We start from the raw sequence: 26563 nt of genomic DNA, 5'->3' as shown, positions 1-26563 counted from the left end.
GTTTATAATTATATATTATATAATATATTGTATGATAAATTATAATATATCTTATATATGAATATATTTATATACATAAATATATAAATAAATGTAAATATATATATAAAGAATTTATTTATGTAGTTGACAGGTTTACTTACAGAGAGTGAGAAGAAGAGACACAGAAAGGTCTTCCATATGCTCATTTACTCCCCTAATGACTGCAATGTCTGCAGCTGGGCCAATCTGAGCTAGGAGCTTCCAGGTCTCCCATATTTTGGCAGAGACCAAAGCACTTGGAACAGCTTCTACTGCTTTCCCAGGCTATTGCAGAGAGCTGGATGGCAAAAGGAGAAATGGGGACTAGAACTGGTGCTCATATGGGGTGCCAGCACTGCAGGTAAAGGATTACACCACTGCACCACAGTGCTGGCCCCAGTCTATTCTTTATTAAGGAGATCTCAGTAATCATGTTCAGGTATTGCTGTCCTATATTCATGGCCAAAGTCCTAGCAGGCAACATGGTTTGGAGAATCATAAGCACAAGGTGTGTTGGAGACTTCATTTCTCATACAGCACAGTTAATAACAAGGTTCCAAGAGGGGAAATTACTTGCATCATAGTCTTTGAGAACTAATGGACATCACAGGTGATCTAAAGAATGTAGAAGGTTTGTGAGCCCCTAGAGTGAAAAAGTCACTGGGAGCACAAGGACAGTGCCTAGAGTTTATTTTGATGGATTTTAGCCCCTTGCATTGGAGGGAGGCCTGAAGAAGCTGGACTGATTTGTAAACCTCAGAAGTGTCTTTTCAAGGTGAAGGCAAACTTAAGACTGGGGTTTTTGGAAAAACTTGGAGCAAAATGCATTTGCACACTTGGTTAAGACACATCATTTATCTATTGATTTTCATCAGATCTGTTAACATTAAATATAAGGTACAGGGGACATGGTGGATTTCATATAGCAATATGATTTTAGTAACATATCATGAGGTGCTTTTTTCTTTTAATGGATTTAGCAGGTAAAATTGGGCTACCTAATGGGATATAGCTGGAATAATCACCTTTTTGTTAAATAAATCTGAGGTAATAAATGTTAGTATATGAATACATTGAGTTTTCTTTTATTGGGCCTTCTTGGCTATTTTAATCTGGGATCTGCGAATTCTCATTTTCTCTAGGCAAGTTGTAACTGAAAATCTTTATTTTATTCTTCATCATGTTGGACCAACTGTGCTGCTTCTGGGATTTTTTTAGTACACCTGACAATTGGAAATTTAGACAATAGTATAGTTAATATGAGATGTACCAAGTAAAGTACTTATTTTTACTCAGATAATATATTTTGGGAATTCTTCTAAAATTCCTATTGAGTATCCTTGTTAAATTTAGTTGCATCCCAGGTTAAGACTTATTGGAGACAGGTGCCATGGCTCAATAGGCTAATCCTCCACCTGCGGTGTAGGCACACCGAGTTCTAGTCCTGGTGGGAGCACCAGATTCTGTCCCAGTTGCTCCTCTTCCAGTCCAGCTCTCTGCTATGGCCCAGGAGTGCAGTGGAGGATGGCCCAAGTGCTTGGGCCCTGCACCTGCATGGGAGATCAGGAGGAAGCACCCCGCTCCTGCTTTTGGATCAGCGCAGTGTGCCGGCCGCAGCACACTGGCCGCAGCGGCCACTGGGGGGTAAACCAACAGAAAAAGGAAGACCTTTCTCTCTGTCTCTCTCTCTCACTGTCCACTCTGCCTGTCAAACTAAAAAATAATTTTTATAAAAAGACTTATTGGAGCCACTCTAGTGATTATACCCATGAAACTTTGTTAATTAATGCAAATAGAACCTGGGAAAATTGATGTATATCTTATGCTGTAGAGACTTAAGATTGAACATCTTTTTTATCTTTTTTAATTATATAATTTAAAAACAAATTTTAGACTTTTTTTGACTTTCCTAAGCCTCAGCTCTGGCCCCATTAATATGTCTTAACAATGTCTTTTCCTCTCAGACTTATCTCTATTGTTTCAGTTAACTGCATGTCTTTTCTTTAGATTCAGATTCTCTCAGCTGTCAAAGCTTATTCATCTTAATTCTGTTGTTCCTATTTCCCTCCATTTTATTCTGTCCCTAGGCTAATTGAGGTCATGATTCTCCATTCCTTCTGTGTGGTGTCACAGTAGCCTTGAAGTGTTCTTTTTCTCTTCTGATTTCTAAAGAAAGAAATTATGTATTCACCCAGTTTAGATATTTTAATAATTCATTCCAAAACAAAGGTTAAATGTTCTTAATTTGACAAGAATTTTTGGGGCCAGTGGTGTGGCATAGTGGGTAGAGCCACCACTTGTAGTGCTGGCATCTCATATGGATCCAGATCTCTGCTATAGCCTGGGAAAGCAGTAGAAGATGGCCCAAGTCCTGGGCCCCTGCACCCATGTGGGAGACCTGGAAGAAGCTCCTTGCTCCTGGCTTTGGATTCGCACAACTCTGGCCATTGCAGCCAACTGGGGAGTGAACCAGTGGATGGAAGACCCCTCTCTCTTCTCTGCCTCTCTCTGTGTAACTCTGACTTTCAAATAAATAAATCTTTAAAAAAAGAAGTTTTTCTAATTTTAGATTTGTTCTAATTCATTGCCACTTCATTGTATGTGTAAAGAGTGCATATCCAGTTTTTCTATTTTGGATTTTTGGGATTTTGTATTAACTCTGCTGTGTATTCATTTTTCTTGAGCATTGGTGATATCTTCTCCTTAGTTGTATTAAGAGAGAGAGCAATAGCCCTCATGTCTTTTTAGGTAAGTAAGACATATTAAAAACAGAGCATTCAGTATACATTCATAGTAGTTTGACTTGTTCAATTGATTTTCCTGAACTCCCTTGGATATTCTTGGTTTTTGCTGTACAAGTTTGTATACTCATTAGTTCTTTGATATTCCCAAATCCAGGAAATAAATGACTCAACAGCTGTGTTCCTGTATTTGCTGGGACTCAGGGTAAGAAGCAAAGTGGAGGTGTTCAGGAATCTAAAGGTACATGCTACATAGCAAAGCACATCATTTCCTATACAAAGTGACTGGGAAATCCAGAATCTTTTGCACACTATATTGGATCCTGAACTATTACTGACCTATTCAGTAAGATTTTAATGTATTTATTTTCTGTGTGTGTGTTTGTATTTCTAAATAAACTCTGCTGGGCTACTTAACATTAACATGTATTGCAGAATTCTTTCATCAGCTTTTACTTTTAAAAAGTTTCTCTTTCAGTTTTATGGGAGAGGGTAGAAGTTTTCTGCTATGTAACTGAAAATTCATTCATTCATTAAACTTAAAAATATTTGTTGGAAATGAGGGGAATACTATTAATTCTCGTGTGATTTTCATGAAACTAAATACATTCTCCATTTTGTTTTGCTTAATATTTCTGCATGTGTGGACTTCTTTTTTCCTTCTTGCCCCAAATCCCTTTGTGTATTGGGATGGTAAATGGGTTTTACACTGGAGAAAACATGTTATTTTGGCAAAGAAGTACTTAGCCTTGCTGCTTCAAGTATTCAAATATTACATTAGAAATCAGTAAATTTGTTTACTGTACAAATGTCTTTTATACAATTTTGTAATATTCTGGGATATGAGAGGGAGCAGGAAATAGGAGGGTTATGGGTGGGAGGGATGTTTTGGGGAGGGGAACCTACTGTAATCCAAAAGCTGTACTTTGGAAATTTGTATTTATTAAATAAAAGTTAAACAATTTTATAATATTCATCTTCCTTTTTATTTCGTCCTTTTTTTAAAAAAAGATTCATTTATTTTCCTTGAAAGTCAGCGTTACACACACAGAGAAGGAGAGAGAGAGAGAGAGCAGTCTTCCAACCACTAGTTCACTCCCCATTTGGCCACAATGGCTGGAGCTGTGCCGATCCATAGCCAGGAGCTAGCAGCATCTTTTGGGTCTCCTATGCAGGTGCAGGAGCCCAAGGGCCTGGGTCATCCTCTACTGCTGGATAGTAAGTCTTACTTGCCTAAAAAGTTGGATAGTAATTTGAGTAGCCAGGACTTGAACTGGCACCCATGTGGGATGTCAGCACTGCAAGCCACAGCTTTACTTGCTACACCACAGCATCGGATCCTTTATTCTTATGACTATTGCTACACTATTGAAATTTATAATTGATAATGCTGAACAATTGAAACTGTCTTATTTACAATTGTAGGACTGGATATGGCAATTTTACTTGAAGTAAATTATTTAGCCTGCTTATTGTATGATTTTTGGAAAAGCATGTATTTATATATAACAGCAGATCTGTTAATCATTTAAAAGTGAATTATCATGATTACCCAGATGTAAAGAATGCAATATGTGCTAATGAGTTAGCAGTCACAGACATTTAGAATTAGAGGGATTTTGGAACCTTTTCAATACTGCAGTTTTTATGAAAAACTAATAATTTTTTATTTGACAGGTAGAGTTATAGACAGTGAGAAAGACAGAAAGGTCTTCCTTCCGTTGGTTCACTCCCCAAATGGCTGCCACAGTTGGAGCTGTGCCCATCCAAAGCCAGGAGTCAGGTGCTTTCTCCTGGTCTCCCATCTGGGTGCAGGGCCCAAGCACTTGGGCCATCCTCCACTGCCTTCCTGGGCCATAGCAGAGAGCTGGACTGAAAGAGGAGCAACCAGGACTAGAACCCTTTGCCCATATGGGATACCCACACTACAGGCAGAGAATTAACCAAGTGAGCCATGGCGCTGGCCCCCAATAAATTTACTCTTAACAAAATATCAAAATATCTTATTCAGTATAAAGTTAGTAGTGAAAAAGAGACTACCTTGTTGAACACAGAAATTTGAGATTATATTTCTTGATATTAATTTGCATCTTAAGGCTTATTGCCTAGTTTATTTCAACATTTCAATCTAATATTACTAATAATATCTTGTACTTAGTGGTTCACTGTGTGCCAGACAATATTCTTTTGATTTTTAAAAAGATTTATTTATTTATTTATTTGGAAGTCAGAGTTACACAGATAGTGAACAAGAGGAAGAGAGAGAGAGAGAGAGGTCCTCCATCTGCTGGTTCACTCCCCAGATGGCCTAAAAGGTCAGAGATATGCCAATCTGAAGCTAGGAGCCAGGATCTCTTCAGGGTCTCCAATGCAGATTCAGGGTCCCAAGGACTTGGGCCAACTTCCTACTGCTCTCCCAGGCTATAGCAGACAGCTGGATGGAAAGTGGAGCAGCTGGGACTTGAACCAGCCTCCATATGGGATGCCCACACTGCATGCAGTGGCTTTACTGGCTACACCACAGCACTGGCCTCAAGACAATGCTCTAAAATGATGCATTAATTATTCTCAAATATTGAAAAGTGGCATGGTACACATTTGAATGTGTTGTTTTGTACTAGTTGTAGAAAGAGTTTAAAATATATTTAGATTTAAAAATGTAAGCTTTGATCTAAAGGTTTGCTTTCCCCTAAGGTGCCTGTTCAGAAACTGAGAGATCATTGAAGTCTCAAGATAGAGTACAACTGATCTTATCCAAGCCTCCTTTATCACATGAGGATGCTAAATGCCAAGGCCCAGAGAAGTAAAGTGAATTGTTCAAGGTCACATAGGTAAGTTGTAGCAGGGATAATTCTGTATTAGCATTAGGTACCCTGATACATAGGCCACTATTCTGTCAATTTCATACTCCTTCTGGAGTTAAAGATTCTAAGTTGTGGAAAATTAAGTTTGGAAATTTAGTGGTTGCTATGTTGTTATGGTGAGAAATTTCTGTGTATAGCTATGAGTTGCTTAAATTTTATTCAATATATTTTTCTAGTATGTTTGCTATTTATTTGAAATGTATAACAAATAGCTTCATCTATTTGCCAAAAGAATTTTTTAAAGATTTATTTATATTATTTGAAAATCAGAATTACACAGAGAGAGAAGGAGAGGCAGAGAGAGTGGTCTTCCATTCACTGGTTCACTCCACAGTTGGCCTCCATGGCTGGAGCTGTGCTGACTGGAAGGCAGGAGCCAGGAGCCTCTTCCTGGTCTCCTATGCAGGTGCAGGGGCCCAAGGATTTGGACCATTTTATAGTGCTTTCCCAGGCCGTAGCAGAGAGCTGGATAGGAAGTGGAGCAGCCAGGTCTTGAACTGATGCCCCTATGGAATACCAGCACTGCAGGTGGCAGCCTCACCCACTATGGCACAGTGCCAGCCCTTGCCAAAAGAATTTATAGAAGCTATTCCATATATACACTTCACAATTATTTAGTTACTTGACATGAACTATCCCTGCATATTTGAAAATTTTGAATGGTATCACTTGGGTTTTAAGAATGTTATATTTTAGGTCTCTTAATATTTTTAGTGATGATGTTTTAAAGGCCCTTTCTGTTTAATGGAAAATGATAAGGATTTTGTTTTACAATGGCCATAGTATTACCACTTAAAGCAATAGATTAAATAACACTTTTAAACAAAGTCATTTAATACTGAATTCTAAAACACTGGTATATTTTAAGTGAGAAGCCGGATTTCTTTCAGATATTCTAAATAAGAATGATAATCAAAATTGAAAACATCTACAGTTTTTAATCACTTGTTTTAAATATTAGTCATAATGGTCCAATTTAGAGTTTTAATTTTCATTAGCTTTTAAAAGATTCAGTACGGTTTATAGAAAAAATTCAGAGAACATAATTATATACTCAACCTCCCTCCCTTCTTTTTCCTCCTTTGTCATTTTTTTTAGCTTATGATATGACATTTTCCATTTACATTACATTAAAAAAGGGTGTTGAATCAAGGGACAAGTTTAACAGGCAAAAAGCAGAAAGATCGTAATTTAGAGGGAATACAGACAATGGCTCTAAACAATATTTGAATATCACATCTAAACAATATTTGAAGAAATTGATAAAATAAATATTTTAATTTCTCCTACTAAAATGCTCAGAGAAAGTCTTTCATTATTTATCAAATATTAGTGCAAATATATGGATTTAAATGATCCCAAAAAGTGATAATTTTTGTGTAATAAAGTCCAATTTTTGTCAAGGCTTTTTGACAGTCTCACAGAAAACTTATGTTTGTGAATGGGAAGAATAATATCAAAATGTCCATACTATCAAAAGCAATTTGCAAATTCAATGCAATTCCAATCAATATACCAACGATGTTCTCAGAGCTAGAAAAAATGATGCTAAAATTCATATAGAAACATGAGAGATGCTTAACATCTAAAGAAATATTATAAAACAAAAAAAAAGCTGGAGACATCACACCATGTTTTAAGACATATTACAGGGGTCAGCACTATGACAAAGCAGGTAAAGTCACCGTCTGCAGTGCCGGCATCTCATATGGGTGCCAGTATGTTTCCCAGCTGCTCCACTTCTTATACCCCTCTCTGGTATAGCCTGAGAAAAAAGTAGAAAATGGCCAAAGTCTTTGGGCCCCTGCACCTGCATAGAGACCTGGAAGAAGCTCCTGACACTTGGATTCAGATCAACAGAGCTTCGGCCATTGTGGCCATTTGGGGAGTAAACCAGTGGATGGAAGACCTCTCTCTCTCTCTCTGCCTCTACCTCTCTGTGACCCTTCCTTTCAAATAAATAAATAAACTGCAAAAAAAAAAACACAAAAAGAAGAAGTGTTAGCACTGATATAATAATAGACACATAGTTCAATGGAAAAAACTAGGTAGCATAGAAATAAACCCAAATTTCTACCAGCAACTCATATTTAACAAAGGAACTAAAATGAACTGGAGAAAGAAGAATCTTTTTCACAAGTGGTGCAGAGGAACTTGATGATCCAAATGTAGAAGCCTGAAAATAGACTCCAACATCACTTACACTATGTGAAAGTGAACTCACAGTGAATGAAAAATCTAATCATAAGACCCAAACCCAAGTAAACATAGGGAAACTCTAAATATTGTCAACACACAATAGCTTTTCGGTAAGATTCCAATAGCAATAGTCACAAAAATAAAAACAGAGACATTTGAGTATATCCAACTAAGATACTTCTTCACAACAAAGTAAACATCAAAGTGTAGATACAATGAACAGATGGCAGGAAAAATTAAAACTCTGAATGTTTACAGATTTCCAGAACATTTACATGAATTGGAAAAACTCCAAAAAATACAGTGAAGAAACAGGCAAGGATCTGAATAGACATTTCTCAGAAGAAATGTAAATGGTCAAAACATGTGAATATGCCTGATGTCACTAGCCATTATGTAAATATAAATCAGAACACCATATCAGTCTCCAACACCTGTGGGAGAATACAACACTCAGGTGTTTGTGTGTGCAACAAGTGGGTTTAGAGGACCCTGTTCACCTCTGGAGAGCAGAGTCTACAGGGAGACAAAGAAACCTTACTGCTTTCCTAATGGGCTTATTAAGTTCTTGACCAGTGCCTGTTAGTCTTGCCACAAACTTTCTAGTCTCACTACTTTCCTTCTTCTTCCTCTTCTCTGTGACTTGTAAAATAGTATACATTCTGTATACTGTGGATACTTTAGATTTATTTTATTCCTTCAGTCTCCTATGAAGTTCCTCCACAAAAACACAGCCCTCAAAATATTCATTCATTTATGCAGTCTGCAGATTTCATGAACTACTAAATTCCAAATAGTATATTAAAGGCAAGATCTAGGCCTAAGAGAAAAGTGGTCTGAATTCTGTGCCTAGAAGAGGATTTGGGACATAGTAGAATTTCGGTGAAGTGCTATGTGAATGACATGCACTCAGTAAATGAGTAATCTAAAGCATACACTGCATTCAAGCAACACAGCAGCCCTACTCACCTCAGGTAGAGCAATTGAGAGGAATAATGTGAACAAAAATAAGACATCAATAAGTTGAGTAATAACAGAGAAAAAACAAAATGAGATAGATGCCAACATTACTGACCTATTTTTGAGGAATTAAATTGATAGAGGGGCTGGCATTGTGGCTAAGTGGGGTAAGCTGCAATCTGTGAGGCCAGCATATCATGTGAGTTCCACTTTGAGCTTAGGAATCTCCACTTCCAATTTAGCTCACTGCTAAACACCTGGGAAACCAGCAGAAGATGGACGAAGGACTTGGGTCCTTGCCACTGATGTGGGAGACTTGGATGAAGCTCCTGACTTCAGCATGCCCCAGGCTCAACTGTTGAAACTCTCTGGGGTGTGAGCCAGCAGATGAAAGCTATCTATGTCTTTCCCCCTCTCTCTAAATCCACTTTTCAAATAAACAAAGATTTAATAAACAAATTAACTGATTTCAAAATACACAAAAACATGAACAATACTATATCATCTTGATGCCAAACTGATAAAAAATAACAAATGCTAGAGAGCACATGGGAAAAGAAAAGTGTCATATATGGTGGGTGAAAACACAAGTTAGTACAGATGTTATGCAGAACAGTATGGCCATTCCTTAAAAAGGATAAAAATTGGGCCGGCGCTGTTGTGCAGCGCCTGAGGGGCCAGCATCCCATTTGGGTGCCAGTTCTAGTTCCAGCTGCTCTTTTTCCAATACAGCTCTCTGCTATCTCCTGGGATAGCAGTAGAAGATGGCCCAAGTCCTTGGGCCCATGCACCCATGTGGGAGACCCAGAGGAAGCTCCTGTCTCCAGGTTTCAGAATGGCATAACTCTGGCCTTTGTAGTCATCTGTAGAGCGAACCAGCTAATGGAGGACCTCTCTGTGTCCCTATCTCTATTGTAACTCTTTCAAATAAATAACAAAAATTTCAAATAAGATAAAAATTGACCTACCATTTGAGATTTATCTTGCTCTTGGCTATATATAATAAGGAACTTTTATTAGAAGGAAAGGAGAAGAGCATATCAAAGATACAGCAATTTTCCCATAACACAGCCACTATAACACAGTTCACTGCAGCCAGGATTTGAAACCAATCTAGCTATCCATCAATGAAAAAAATGGACAGGGGAACTTCATTTAGATACAAAAAAGAACAAAATATTATTAAATTAATTGAAATAAGCCAGAAGCAGGAACACAAATGTCACCTGGTCCTTGTCACATGTGGAAGTGAGAGAAAATAATGGATCTGAACACAGAACTGTGATTACTAGAGGCTGCGAAGGGAAGCAGCTAGGGATAGAGGGGGATTGGATAATAGGTAACAAAATACAAAGAGGCAGAAAGAACTTCTGGTGTCCCATAATATAATGAGATGACTACATTCAACCATATTAGGTTCTGTGTAAAGAACTGAAAGAGAGGAGCTGGTAGTCTCAAATCATGGAGAAGAATTAGAAACTGTAGTTGCTTGGGGGCCAGCATTATGGCACAGTGGGCTAACACCCTGGCCTGAAGCACCAGCATCCCCTGTGGGTACCAGTTCTAGTCCTGGCTGCTCCTCTTCTGACCCAACTCTCTGCTATGGCCTGGGAAAGCAGTAGAAGATGGCCCAAGTCCTTGGGTCCCTGCACCCAAGTGGGAGATCTGGAAGAAGCTCCTGGTTCCTGGCATCAGATTGGCAGAGCTCCGGCCATTGCGGCCACCTGGGGAGTGAACCAGCAGAGGAAGACCTCTCTCTCTCTCTGCTGCTACTTCTCTCTGTAACTCTGTCTTTCAAATAAATAAATCTTTAAAAAATTAATAAAACTGTAGTTGCTTAGCTTGATCACTTTTTACTGCATAAATGTGTGCAAATATTGCACTGCACCCTGTAATAATGCATGACTAGGACACATTAATCACAAATTATTTCAATGAAATTTTAAAAATTAGAAGCATTTCTTTATATTAACAATGAACTATTTGAAAATGAAATTAGAGAAACATTTCCATGCATAGCAGCATAAGAACCAGGAACCAATGTCTTCAATGTTATCAGTGATGAATCAGATTCACAGACCCCAGCACTCAGTTTTTGCCATAGACCTTACCATGGCAATTGTGGGCATATAGTAGTAAATCAATGGACAGGAATCCTTTGTCTCTATATCTGTTAAATAAATAAACAAGGAATTCATCAAAGAAAAAGAGATATCAATTTGGATGCCAGGTCACAAAAACACATGCACTTGAGCTATCCTCCAGTTTGTGATGCCAACAAATCTTTCAGACATGTTACATTTTCAGAGACTTTTCTGTAATCTTGCTAAGCTTTCTGGAAATCTGCCTTATAGCAAAGCGATTCCCAATTCCATTACACTCATGATTATTCTTTTGTGTGAGTTATTAGTTTACCATCTAGAGATAATTTATGGTACAAAACTTTTCTATGCATGCATGTTTTCTCATTTGTGAGTGTATTCATGGGAATTGAAGACTGATTTATAGCAGAAATACATTTTCCAAATTCATTGCATAGACTTTTGTTCCTTATGAATTCTCTGAAGTCTGTTGACGTCTAATTTCTGGCTAAAGGTTTTATCGTATTTACAGCATGCAAAGAGTACCACCTTTTGTGAATTCTGTATCTATACAAGCCTGAAACAAAGAAAATGTTTTTATACAATCAGTATACTCCTAAGAAACCACCTGTGTCAATTCTCTGATGTACCATTGACTTCTGACAAACAACCTTTTCACACTAATAATATTTATAAGCTTTCTCCTTTACATGAGTCTCTGTTGGATAGGATGTGATTTCCAGCAAAAGGTTTTGTCACAATACTTACATGAATTTTGGAGAAAAGCTCTTCCACATTCATTATATTGTTAAGGTCTCTCCCTTGTTCAAATTCCATGATGGATTATGAGGCATTACCTATGTGAAATGACTTTCTCACATTTATTTCATTCATTAGATATATATGTTGTGCATTCTGATATAAGGAGAGATTTGGGCAGAGCTTTCCAACACTCATTACACCCATAAGGTTTCTCTCCCACGTGAATTCCCTGTTGTCGTATGAGGTATGGCTTCTAATTAAAGGGATTTTACTTTCAAAGGAGTTTTTCCCTATATGAATTTGATGATGTACAATGAGGGCTGAATTATGGTAAAAGGCTCTGAGTCATTACATTCATAAAATTGCTCCCCATGAGAATTCTTTTATGTTTGATGAGGTCTGATTTGCACCACAAAGGCTATTCACATGTATTACATTCATGCATTTCTCCCCTTGGTGAATTCTCTAATATTTCATGAGATATAACTTGCACAAAAAGGTCAAGTAGAAAATTCCCTGTGTGGATTCTCTGATATCTTATGAGTTATGAAGTACAGCAAAGAGGCTTTCCACCATCCTTCCATCCATAAAACCTACCTAAATTGAGCAACAAAGATATAGAAAACCTAAACACACACATAACCAGATGGAAATGATACCAGTAATAAAGACCCTCGCCGCCAAGAAAACCCCAAAACTGGAAGGCTTCACTGCTGAATTCTAACAGACATTTAAAGCACTAACTGCAATTCTTCTCAAGTTATTCAAAACAATTGAGAGAGAGGCGATTCTCCCAAATTCTTTCTATGAAGCCAACATCACCTTCATTCCTAAACTTGAAAAAAGTGCAACAAAGAAAGTAATTATAGACCAATTTCCCTGATGAACATACATGCAAAGATCTGCAACAGAATTCTGGCCAATTGAATCCAACAATGCATCAGAAAGATCATCCACCCAGACCAAGTGGGATTTATCCTTGGTATGCAAGGATGGGACCAAAGGCTTTTCCACAGTCATTTCATTTATAAGCTTTCTCCATGGTGTGAAGGCTCTGATACTTTCTGAGGTTTGACTTCTCAGCAAAGGTTTTTCCACAGTCATTGCACTCATAAGGTTTCCCCCCAGTACAAATTGTCTGGTGCTTTGTGAGTTTTGACTTCTCAGCAAAGGCTTTTCCACAATGATTGCATTCATAAGGTTTCTCCCCTGTGTGACTTCTCTGATGCATTTTGAGTTGTGATTTCTGGCCAAAGCTTTTTCCGCAGGCATTGCATTCATAATGCTTGTCTTCTGTGTGAATTCTCTGATGCTTTCTGAGGTTTGAATTCTGGCCTAAGGTTTTTCCACAGTCATTGCATTCATAAGGTTTCTCCCCTGTGTGAATTCTCTGATGATTTATGAGGTTTGCTTCTGGCCAAAGGCTTTTCCACAGTCATTGCATTCATAAGGCATAGCCCCTGTGTGAATTATCTGATGATTTATGAGGTGTGGCTTCTGGCCAAAGAGTTTTACATAGTCATTGCACTCATAAACACTTATCCCCTGTGTGACTTCTCTGATGATTTATGAGGTTTGACTTCTGGCCCAAGGTTTTTCCACAGTCATTGCATTCATAAGGTTTCTCCCCTGTGTGACTTCTCTGATGATTTGTGAGTGTTGATATCTGGCCAAAAGCTTTTCCACAATGATTACACTCATAAGGTTTCTCCCCTGTGTGAATTCTCTGATGATTTAGGAGGTTTGCCTTCTGGCCAAAGGATTTTCCACAGTCATTACATTCATAAGGTTTCTCACCTGTGTGAATTCTCTGATGATTTATGAGGTATTTCTTCTGGCCAAAGAACTTCCCACAGTCATTACATTTATAAGATTTCAACCCTGTGTGAATTCTCTGATGTCTAATGAGATCTGACTTCTGGTGAGTGGTTTCTCCACAATCATTACACACATGAGGGTTTTCCACTTATATGAGTGCTGTGATGGAGGGTATGGCAGAATTTAATACTGAATGACTTCCCACAAGGTTTACATGCATAGGATTTCTTCCTTATATTTGGTCTATGATTCAGTCTAACATGTGATTGGTAAATAACAGGTTCCACAGGCCCAATATACTTATAAACGTTCTCTCTTTTGGGACTTTGTTGATGTATACTGAGGTTAGAATTCTTATGGAAATCTTGTACTATTTGAGTTGTCTTGCCAATAGTGGCAATTGACTTATTACAGGTTTCTACCATAAAAAGCTTCTCAGATTCACAGAATATATTCTTGCTTTTGAAGACTTTCCCTTGTCCAATTTGTTCAAGTGCCTGCTCCATGGTCTGAATATTGTGCTGTTGATTAAGAGGTTCACAGAACTGGAGAGTGTTCCCAGGTACCTTAGTAGCACAAAATTTCTCTCCAGCTTGTAGTTGATCAGGCCCACAATGGGGACACATATTGTGACATATACTGCATTCTTCAGGTTTTATTCCTGAATAGTTTCTCTTTTTGATACTCAGTTTTGGAATATGGCTTATACTTAAATTAAGTGTTTTTCTGAATTCAACTCCCTTGGGAGTTAATGTCTTATTATTTGTCATAACATCCTGATTCAGATTTTTCTCCAGACTGTTCTGGTTGGTCTTAATCAGTTCATCCAGTTTCATGGCAACTGAAGTGAGGAAAAAATGATGTCACTACATCAAATATAATTGTTTCTTCTAGCATACTCGTGTAAAAGGAATGAAGTTACTTGTATTTAAGAGGGATAAGATGTTAGGAAAAGTTCTGCATTTGTGCCTCCTCACACAGGGCACCAAAATGTTAGGAAAAGAGTTGTAGAATAGAGGAGAAAGTGTATGAATTTACAGCCAGACAGAATTTATTCAGAGAAAATTAATCTACAGAGGTGGGTGACCAACTGCCTGTCTGTACAAGATGGAGCATGAAGGCCCCAATTCCCAGGGGCCAGACCTTTTTAAGGAGGGCTAAGGCTGGGCATGACGGTAGGGGGCAGCAGTGGAGGGGAATTCCAGGAACTGGGTGGGGGCCTTAGGAACCTGGAAAATAATGCAGGGTGGGGTATGAAGGCAATAGGCTGTGAGACCCAATTGAGTTTCAAGGGCAAGGAATGCATTCCAAAGTTTATCTACTTTGGGCAATGAGGGAGAATGGCTCAGGCTTATATCCTCGTTCCATCATAAGATTTTCAAAAAATGATTAGAAGATACATATTTATGAATATACAGGTTTTCTCCATTATACATTAATATATTAAATTGTATCCATAGATTTTCCAATGTTCATCCATGATCCTGTTTACTACCAGAATTTTTTCCAAGTATGATTGAATGGTTTTTGTGGTAAGATGTCTTAAGTCACTGCTTGGGATGCCTGTATCTCAAAACAGTGCCAGTTTAAGCCGAGGCTACTCTGCTTCCAATACAGCTCTGAGATAATAGATACTGGAAAGCAGCAGATAATGGTTCATGTGCTTGGGACCCTGTGATAGAGATGAGTAGGTGAAATTCCAGGCTTCTGGCTTCAGATTAGTCATAACTGTTGATAGTATTTGGGGAGAGAGTTAATAGAAGATCTATTCCTCACTGTTTCTCTCTCACTTTCTACTTTCACTAAAATGAATAAGACTTCACAGAATGGACTAATATTTGATAAATATATTCACCTGTAATCTAGAAACCAATTTTTCCCTGTCCATTTTTTCAGTTCATTTTTAATGTATTTTTATTTCTTTATTTATTTGTGAGAATTAGACTGTGAGAGACAGAGACAAAGATCTTCCTTCCATTGGCTCACCCCTCAAATGGCAAATATGCTTGGAACTATGCCAATCCAAATCCAGGAGCCAGGTGCTTCCTCCTTATCTCCATTGTAGGTGCAGGGGCCCAAGCATTTGGGCCATCCTCCACTGCCCTCCTGGGCCACAGCAGAGAGCTAGACTGGAAGAGGAGCAACCAGGACTAGAACCCGGGGCCCATATGGGATGCTGGCGCTGCAGGGGAAGGATTAACCAAGTGAGCCATGGCGCCAGCCCCTTTTTCAATTCATTTTTAGAAAAATTGTGGGTTTTGTACTTCTGTGATATTTCAACCATAAATATGGGGAAGTTTTACTAGATCATTTCCTTGAAGGTAAAGAGTGAAATGTGTCTATACTCTAAGCAGGATCACATTCATGGGACAAGATTTGAATATGTGGTTGTCTTGTGTTCTGTCTTCCCAGGCAAACAGCATTTGTGGGATTTTTCTAATGAAAATCTCTGTTTTATCTGCACTCTTATAGTTTCCCCATATTTCTAAGGAAACCTGACATCCTAATCTTCTTAGAACTACAACAGTTACAGAAAGTCCCAATATACCACCTTGGCTATACATTCCCACCAGTTGAAATAATTTGTTTCTGCAACCCAGAGTCTGCTCAATTATTGAAAATTGATTCCTAACTCATTGTGAAGACGTCAGCCCTGGTTACCTCCTCTTGTTTCTTTCTATAAACACTCCTCTGTGATAATTTGAGTTTCTGGAGGTTTTTGATCAGTTGTTGATTTTCACAGAAAACTTCATTTCCTTTGCCTTTACCAGAGATACTGATCTCCATAGATACTGTAGAATGTCTGTGTCTGAATCACAGGACCAGCTGTCTTCAGGAGTAAGACTTGGGAAAAACTCATGGAAAGAACACCAGTCAATATCTGTTGCACTGCTTCTACTTTGGCCTCCCTGCCCGTTATGTACACACTGACCTGGTAGGCATTATTTCCCCATCCAGGGCTCTGCTCCTTGCTCCAACTTGAAGATCAAGTCAGGTTTGGTCCTGCAGTGCCCTACTAATGGAAACAATATAGACTTTGTGAAATCACTATCTTGGGTTAATGAAAGGAGTACAGCTTGGTCCAGGAGCTATGCAACAAATGTTCCAATGTGAAATCCTTCCCAGGTGGTAGATATTCAGATTCTTCATGGACTCAAATTCTATACCTGTCCCTCATTCAACTTTATGAATAGTGCTCACTTAGTTGTCAAATAGCAAGAAAATGTTACCATTGGGCATGTGATGAGTGTCACTCACCCAGGGAGAACAGGCTGCTGTAGGTCTCCAGCATCACATCCCTGTACAGGATTTTCTGAGCTTGGTTCATGTTCTGCCATTCCTCCCAGGTAAAGTACACAGCCAGGTCTTCAAATGCTATCATCACCTGTGACAGAACACTCCTGGTCAACATGTCAACTCTGTCACCTAACAAACAATGGCAGTTGTATATCTTCTACATGGGTATGGATGAAGAAGCAAGAATGCCATTTCATTTCAGATTTGGGAGCATTTGGGCAGCCACACAGAAGCATTCAACAGGGGATCAAACCTATGGTATAAAGGCTGTGAAAATTGCCCAAGCTGGAGGGAAACAGGAATTTCTGTTCACAAAGGCCAGACTATATCAAGGGCAATTGCACAGTAGGCTGAAAGGGGGACAAGAGTCACTCTGGAATGAGCAGTGTTCAGAAGAATGTAGAAGTATTCAGGGAAAAAGACAAGAAACCATCTGGGAAGTTATGCAGGGATTTGCAATTATGGCAGAAAAAAAATTTTTTAAAAGAGACAGTAGGCATTTAACTTAGTGTTTATGATGCCAGCTCAGATACTCTCTCTCTGCATCAAATTTCCAAAGTTGGATTTCAGTGCCAGCTCCAGTTTCCAGCTCCCAGCTAATGCAGACCAGGGGAAGCAATGGTGATGCCAACCAAGAGGGAGGCCTAGATTCCATTCCTGACTCTTGGCTTCAGTTGTGCCCCACCTCTGCTTGATATTTTTATTTAGGCAGTGAAGAAGTGCATGGGAGCTCTCTAGATTTCTCTCACTGCATCAATTTCTTTCTCTATCAGGCTCATAAATATTTTAAGTAAGGGAGGAGATTCAAGAAAGAATAGAAAGTAGCTTTTGCTTTTTCTATAATTATTCTACTCATAAACATTTAAAGAACTGAAATAACATGATAACAAATTAAAGTAAAAGCTATGGAGTTATTTACCCAAGAACAGAACCTGAGAAATTCTGTACTGTAATCTGCATTTGTGACTGAGGGAAATACAGAGAGCTTTGTTTGAGAACCTGCAGTAGGCACCAGCATTGTGGTACAGCAGGTAAGTCTCCACCTGCAATTCAGGCATCCCATGTGGACAGACAATTTGAGTCCTTAGTGCTCCACTTCCAATTGAGTTCCCTGCTAAAGTGGCTGAAAGAGCAGTGAAAGATGGCCTGAGTATTTGGGCCAATTCCACAAATATGGGAGACCCAGATAGAGTTCCAGACTCCTGGCTTTGGCCTGGCCAACCATTGTGGCCATTTGTTGAATGAACCAGCAGATGGAAGATATCTCTTTCTCACTACCCATCTCTCCCTATCTCTATTACTCTGCCTTTCAAATAAGTTAATAAATAAACCTTGGGGCTGGCACTGTGGCACAGTGGGTTAATGCCCTGGCCTAAAGCACCAGCATCCCATATGGGCACCGTTTCAAGACCCAGCTGCTCTACTTTTGATCCAGCTCTCTGCTATGACCTGGGAAAGCAGTAGAAGAAGGCCCATGGATTTGGGCCTTTGTAGCTGTGTGGGAGACCCAGAAAAACCTCCTGGCTCCTGGCTTTAGATGGGTGCAGCCCGGCCAGTGCAGCCAATTGGAGAGTGAAATGTTGAATGAAAGATCTCTCCTCTCTCTCTTTCTCTCTGCCTCTCCTCTCTCTGTGTAACTCTTTCAAATAAATAAATAAATTGTTAAATACAATCTTAAAACCTGAAAGAACATGCAGTAGATTATTTTCCCCACTGTGTTCTTACTCTAGCTGGGAATCAAGTTCATCTCCTCAAACTATTAAGGACTGCATTACTCTAACAATTAAAAAAATAAATGCAGCCAGCTCCGCGGCTCACTAGGCTAATCCTCCTTCTTGTGGCACTGGCACACTTCATTCTAGTCCCAGTCGGGTTGCCAGATTGTGTCCCAGTTGCCCCTCTTCCAGGCCAGCTCTCTGCTGTGACCAGGGAGTGCAGTGGAGGATGGCCCAAGTCCTTGGGCCCTGCACCCCATGGGAGACCAGGATAAGTACCTGGTTCCTGCCATCAGATCAGCACAGTGGGCCGGCTGCAGTGCAGCAGCCATGGTGGCCATTGGAGGGTGAACCAACGGCAAAGGAAGACCTTTCTCTCTGTCTCTCTCTCTCTCACTGTCCACTCTGCCTGTCAAAAAAAATAATAAATATCACTGATTTGTGGTTTAGCCCTAGGTAAGTAATTCTCTTGCAGAATGCTAAGTGTTTATTTCCAGGGTGGAACTAAAACACTGCCCACTACATCATCTGTATAACACTAAAGAATGTGTTGGACATTATGACCCCAAAATTTAGAATATTGTCCTTGACTTCAATTGAAATCATATAACAAATATATATTTTGCTATGGCAACAGAAAATGAGACATGACATTGCCTTTCCTTGGATAAATGCAATGATTGATAGTCATGACAAATTCATCATACATCTTGTTTCTATATATTCCCTGAGAATAAAATTTACCTTCCTACATCCATTTTCATTAATAAATTCTTATAAATCTAAAAACAAAACAGACAGAAAGCTGGGAATAATTAAGAAAACCACTTACAGGGGCCAGTGCTATCGCACGGTGGGTTAAAGCCCCAGTCCGCAGAACCAGCACCAGATATTAATTCCCACCAAATCAGGTGTGAGTGCGATTTTCAGGTGAATTCAATCAGAATTCCACAGCCATTCAGCTGGGAGGGGTGGATGAATCCAGAAACAGCCAGTTTACATGGGACTAAATCAAGCCTAATATCACAAAGGACTCTTGCATTTCTTTGGTTTTTCACATTTCTCTTATTTATCATGATTTGTAATGAATTTTCTGATGTGAGCTTTAGTTTTCAGACTGGAATATGGAGCCCAGGGCACGGGAGGAATGGTCTTTTTCATTCAGGGCACAGATGTTGGCTTGCTCCAATTCTGGCTTGCTGTCATTGTTTTGGGTGCCTCAGCCAATTTTTGGTTTTGAGCAGCAATTTTCTAAATGTTTTCTTGGTCTGAGTTTCTTTTGCCTTCTTCCATCCCAAATTTTGTATTCTGACGCAGTACAAACAAGAAGTTAGACAGAGGATCCATTATGAAATAAAAAAAAAAAAACACAATAAATTGGCTTTTCAGGCTTAGAAATCTACAGGCAGGATGACTAAGATGAATTTTTGTGTTTTGGAAAATGAAATGGACCAATTTGCTGTGGGGACAGATATTAATTCCCTCCAAATCGAGTTTCACTGTGATTTTCAGGAATATTCAATCAGAATTCCACAGCAAGTCAGCTGGGAGGGGTGGATGTATCCAGAAACAGCCGGGTTCCTTGTGACTAAATCAAGCCCAATATCACTAAGGACTCTTGCTTTTCTTTGGCTTTTTTCACAGTTTTCTTATTTATCATGGTTTGTAATGAATTTTATGATGTTAGCTTTGGTTTGGAGGCTGGAATAAGGAGTTCAGGGTACAGCAGGAATCGTCTTTTTGAATCAGGGCATAGCTGTTGGCTTGCTCCAATTCTGGCTTTCTGTCACTGTTTTGTGTGCCTCTGCTAATTTTGGTACTTAAGCAGCAATTTTCTAAATGTTTTCTGGGTCTGAGTTGGTTTTGCCTTCTTCCTCCCAAAATTTTGTATTCTGATGCAATACAAACAAGAGTTCAGACAGAGTAGCTATTATGAAATAAAAAAAAAAAAAACAAAGTGTTGTTTCATGCTTAGAAATTTACAGGCAACGCAACCAACATGAGTTTTTGTGGTTTGGAAAAAGAAATGGAACCCTTTTACTGAGGGGACAGATATTAATTCCCTCCAAATCAAGTGGGAGTGGGATTTTCAGGTGAATTCAATCAGAATTCCACAGCCAGTCAGCTGGGAGGGGTGGATGAATCCAGAAACAGCCGGTTTCCTTGTGACTAAATCAAGCTGCTGCTCCCTGTGGACTTGTCCTCCTCAGCCTCTGACTAGAGCACAGCCACCTCTCCAATGCTGACATCCTCTGACACATGTTTCACTCTTATGTTCTCTCTAAACTGCAGACTCTTGGGCAACATATGTAACTCTAATGCATCAACTTGCATAGAAGCACACACCTGAGGACTCCAGAGTCTTGGATTTCAGGTTGTAATTAACTTTCCTTTTCAGAGGACTTGTGAAAAAACAAGTCTGGAAGCCAGGGTGTAGCCTTGTGGTTCAAATGCCTATGTCTCATATTGGAGTTTCTTGGTTTGATTCCTGGTTCCAGTACCTGCCTCCAAATTCCTGATAATGTAGACCCTGGGAGCTAGCAAGAAATGGCTCAGATGATTGGGTTCCCTACTCCTGGGACAGCCCTGGCCACTGGGGACATTTCAGCAGTGAACTAGAGGGTGAATACTACTTCTCTGTCTACTTGTTCATTTCTTTGCATCTCCAATTAAAAAACAAAAAAGTATGTTTGTATCATCCATTAAAATAACTTCCTCAATGGAAAAAAAGAGTTTCATTGTTAAATTGGGGAAAATAATGCTTCTTGGTTGTGACATTAGAATAATGCATAACTGTACATCGGACATCCATTGTGGACAAGGAAGAGAAAGATGGAAGCAATAATTTTTATTTCTGGCTTTGGTACTTGTCATGTAACCTTGAAAAATTCATTTAAACTCATGGTTCCTGAGTGTCCTTAAAATTACAGGCTCATCTAGTTGAGGCAGGTGGTGTAAGGGGAGGTGGCAGGAAGCTGAGAGCTTTCCTTGTTTCTGTGCCAACAGAGCTAAGTGACATTAGCAAGTCATTTGACCCCTCTGGATCTTCCTCCCTTGTGAGATAAGATTGTCTTTATAGTTAAAGGATTTATTCTACACAGTCCTATCTTATGGTTAGGCTCACATGACTGTGAAGTGTTTTATAAACTGGCAGTGCAATAATCAAGTTGGCACTGAAGATGAAATGCTAAACAGCATAGAAATTCTAAAGCTTGTAGTTCTATGAGGAGCTACACAGAAACATTCAAGTTCATGGGCATTTTTAAATTTAAAAACAGAATCATTGAATCACTGTTCAGAATCAGTATAGTTGCTAAAATTCTTATTTATAATCACTGAGATTGGTAGTGTAATTACTGATAGCATACTCCTAGTGTTCTATATTTTAGTTTATACAATACTTAGACTATATAAAATATAGGTAGCATGGGAAGTGCGATACACAGCAGTCTTGTAGAATGGCAGATGTCCTAAACAGCACTCTGGCCTCAGAATCAGCCCTTAAGGCCCTCAGATCTAGCTGAAGAGCCCATGAGAGTATTTTAGGTATGGAAAGCCACTCTGGCAAAAAAGAAAAAAAAGGACCTAAATAAAAGATCTCTGTGAGTGAGATCCCAGTAGAAAGAACGGGCCATCAAAGAAGGAGGTGCCCTTCTCTGAAGGGAGGAGAGAACTTCCACTTTGACTATGACCTTGTCTAAATAAGATCGAAGTCAGTGAACTCAAGAGGCTTCCATAGCCTTGGCAACTCATGACTAGAGCCCAGGGAGATTTCTGATGCCATAAACAAGAGTGTCAGATTGTTCAGTCAACAACAGGAATCACTGTGTGCTTACTCCTTTTGTGGGATCTCTGTCCTTAATGTGTTGTCCAATGTGAAGTAATGCTATAACTAGTACTCAAACAGTATTTTACACTTTATGTTCTGTGTGCTGCAAACTGATGAAAACTTAATATAAACTAAATCGATCTTCTTTGTATAAAGATGATTGAAAAAGAATCTTGATGTAAATGGAATGGGAGAGGGAGTGGGAGATGGGCGGGGTGCTGGTGGGAGGGGAGTTATGGGGGGAAGCCTTTGTAATCCATACACTGTACTTTGGAAAATTATATTCACTAAATAAAAGTTTAAAAATATTAAAAAATAAAAATATAGGTAGCAATATTTAATGCTTCTCTTACTGTTCCTGGATTGGATTATAGCATACATTAATAAACCTTTTTTAAAGATTTATTTATTTATTTATTTGAAAGACAGCATTATAGAGAGTGACACATAAATAGAGATGATCTGTCTGCTCTTTTAATCCCCACGTGGCTGCAAGCAGCTGGAGCTGGGCTAATCCAAAGCCAGGTGCTTCTTCCATCTCTCTCACATGGATTCAGGCACCCAAGTATTTGGGCCATCTCCTGCTGCTTTCCCCAGCACATTAGCAGGGAGCTAGATTAGAAGCAGAGCAGCTGGGACATGAACCAGTGCCCATAGGGAATGCCAGCACTGCAGGTGGTGGCTTTACCTTATATGCCACAGCACCAGCTACAGCCTATTCATTTTAAATTAATAACTAAAGATTATCTGCTTTTCAGCCTCAAGGCTTTGGCTTGGCCCAGCCTCTGCTGTTGTGGACATTTGGGGAGTGAACCAGAGGTTGAAAGATCTCTCTTCTTATGTCTCTCCCTCTCTAACCTTGCCTTTCAAATAAATAAATGAGTCTTTGAAATAAAAATACATGCATACATACACACACACACATACACACACACACACGGTACCAACACAGTGGGTAAAGCCATGGCCTGCTGTGCCAGCATCCCATATGGGTGCTGATTCAAGTCCCAGCTGCTCCACTTCCAATCTAGCTCCCTGCTAATGTGCCTGGGAAAGCATCAGAAGGTGGCCCAAGTGCTCGAACCACTGCATTCATGTGGGAGGCCTGGCAGAAGTGCCTGGCTTTAGATTGGCTCAGCTGAGGCCAATTTGGGAAGTGAACCAGCAGATGGAAGATCTGTCCCTACCCCTTCTCTATAAGTCTGCCTTTCAAATAAATAATAGATTTTAAAAATGGGGGAAAAGGGCAGTTTTGTTGCCTTCCCTTTACCTAGAGTAACATAATCAAAATCTGTTAGGCAAAGAATAAGGGAAATTCTGAGATCATGTATTGACCATAGAAGAGAATGGATTCCTTGCGCATTTTCTGGAAGCCCATGCTAGTTGGAACCAAGGGAAGGATAACAAAAAAGGGGAGGCCTATATCCCTCTTATTTGTCTTCTTTGTTCATTGGAGCAGTGGAGAGTTGAGTAATGTAATATTGGTGTTTGTCTCCATACAGTTCATGTCTATTTAGCTGGTTCTTTTTATTTGCATTTCTTTTTTATTTATTTTAAGAGATTTATTTGAAAGGCATACAGACAGGGGTCTTCGATCTGCTGGTTTGATTCCCCAATGTTTGGGTGAGGCTGAAGGCCCATGAGCCCCCTCCCATCTCCATGTTGTGTGGGGTCCAAGCACCTGTCCATCACCACTGCACTCGTTGGCTGGAGTTGGAAAGGAAGTAGGGCGTCAGGGAATGGAACTGGTGCCCATGATGTGGGCCATGCAGGCTGTGGTTGCACCCCCATGCCATGAGTCCGTCCTCGATGAACCTTTCTTTAAAGTGGAATTAGGGGTAAAAATTGTCTGAGGTGCATGCACGTTTCTGTTGTGAGAGAGGCTGAGGCCCCGTGGGTGCCTGGGGGCCAACAGAAACACCTGAAGCCTTGGCCCCCAGGTCCCGGTGTCTCCCCTCTGCTTCTGCCCTGCCTGCAGGCCTGGCCCCGGGCTCCAGTGGTGCCTCAGGGATTTCGGCACCAAACTGGTCACTTTAGGTCATTTTGTGATGCCTGACTTCTGCCCAAAGAAGGAAGCAAGAAGGGGCCCAGCAGGCTTCCCCCGACCTCTGGAGCCCCGAGCCATGGTGCCGGCCCACGACCCAGGGAGCCCATGATGATTCTGGACCAGCCATTGGGACCCACGACCCCTGACCCCAGGCTCCAACCCCTTCGAGGTCACCACCGCAGCCTCCTATTTAGCTGGTTCTTAATCCTCAAGAAGGGATTTAGGTCAATGTTCTATTCTCATTAAAGACCTTTATGTTTAATTAAAGATTCTGTTAGTAATTTTAACCCTGGGTCATTCTAAAGATGTGCTGTGACTTAGGTTTAGAAAAGAGCATCTTCCTTGCCACCCTCATCTCAGCTCTGGGGGCTGTCAGTTCTCCCTGCACAGATTCAGTAATGCATGCTTCTTCTCTACTACAAAGATCTTATGTTGGTCATATTTCCAGTTACCAAAATCAAATCAACTCACACCTGGACTCTGAGTATTCAATGACATTAGTTATCAAAATAAATGTATTCAAATATTCAAAGACCACTTCAAAGCTTAACTGCCTTCAAGAGTGTTTGGCACTTGGAACAGCCACTGTGGTTTTCTACACATGAGCACTCACTATTTTATATACCATTTAACAATTCAAACATCACTTCAGCTTCAGCAATACACAACAATAGAATGGATGATTCTACATAATAAACATGTTACATTAGTTTGGACTTAAAACCTAGAATTAAAACCATGTGGTAATATGGATGGATTTAAGGAAAGATGTATAGCTAGGTAGCTAAGGCTACAGAATCCCAGACCTATTGATTTTAAGTGAGTCTGGAACAACAGCATTCCATTGCATTATCTTCCATCTCAGAGTCCTGCTTTTCCAGTGAGACCCACCCCACTCAGACCACGTATTTCCTGCCTGTGTCTTCACGGTGGTGGAAGCTGTTCTGATACAGGCATCTCCTGGACAGTCACCAGCTTCCTGATTTACTACCTGAACTGGAATCCCCAGTTGCGACGTATATTTCCCAAACACCCAGGCTGAATTGAATGTTCGTCTCTGGCAGTCAAAAACTTCTGCCTCAGGAAACAGAACATGTCCTCTACTCTGGGGCTCCTTTTTCTTCTCATGGGGTTCTGTGGTGATCTGTGGTTTTCAACACAAGTCTGGGAGCATTCTGACTCAAAAGAAAGACCAGGGATAAGAGTTCTTTCTGGGGGCTGGTGTTGTGGCATAGCAAGTTACACTGCTGCCTGCAGCACTAACAACCCACATGGATGCCGGTTTGACTCCCAGCTGCTCTACTTCTTCCACAACTCCTTGCTGGGTAAAGCAGCAGAGAATGGCCCAAGCGCTTGGTCCTCTGCCCCCACATGGGAGACCTGGAGGAAGCTGCTGGCTTCAGCCTGGCCCAGCCCTGGCCATTGTGGCCATTTAGGGAGTGAGCCAGCAGATGGACCGCTGTCTTTCCCTCTCTTTTTCTCTCTGTAACTCTGCCTTGCAAAAAAATACAACTTCAGAAAGTTATTCTCCATCAAGCAATAAACACTTTTCGAGGCAGTTGTAAAGCTGGGAGTCATAGCTTCTCTTATATTTTGGATAATAAGAGTTTTGTTTTGAAAGCATGTTCACCTGAAACAAAGATCACTCATTATCCTTTGTTAGAGAAGGGGGCTCTGCTCTTTGAAAGTGAAAATCAGAAGCTGTAATGTGTGATGAGCTCCACCTGCCAGGTCTGGGGAGACTTATTTGAAAGACAGGGCATCAGGAGAGGAAGCTTTTCAGATTCCCTGGCCCTTGCTTTAGTCTTATGTCTTTACTTCTTTTGTTGCTTCTTGATGTCAAGAGTGTACACTTTATGCTGAAATGAGGAATTGTGTCTAACCTCTTTTGGGCCTTTTTCTAAGAAGAGTGTATATATTTTTCTTGCATATAAGGAAAGCTTCTGGGGTGGGTGGATTTTTTTGGAAGTTTTCACAAGCTAGCCAGTAGCCTATATTTTCTTCACAAAATTCAGTTTTTAAAAAAGCTTCCAATACAGCCAGACCATCTGTAGGTAGGGAAGAGCAGGCAGAAAAATAAAAAGAAACATGAGGAATATGAGGAAGCTAATGATCAAACATTCCCTTGTGCTTTTCTAGTACTAGGATTAGCTATTCTCTTGTTTTTACTCAATCCTGTAATCCTGTGGATTTAGCTCTTTAAAGACAAAGATGCCAGGAGGCAAAATA

The sequence above is a fragment of the Oryctolagus cuniculus genome, chromosome 13, assembly GCF_964237555.1.
Source record: "Oryctolagus cuniculus chromosome 13, mOryCun1.1, whole genome shotgun sequence".
NCBI lineage: Eukaryota > Metazoa > Chordata > Mammalia > Lagomorpha > Leporidae > Oryctolagus > Oryctolagus cuniculus.
The sequence above is the reverse complement of the archived record's forward strand: the minus strand, read 5'-3'. Positions refer to the sequence as shown.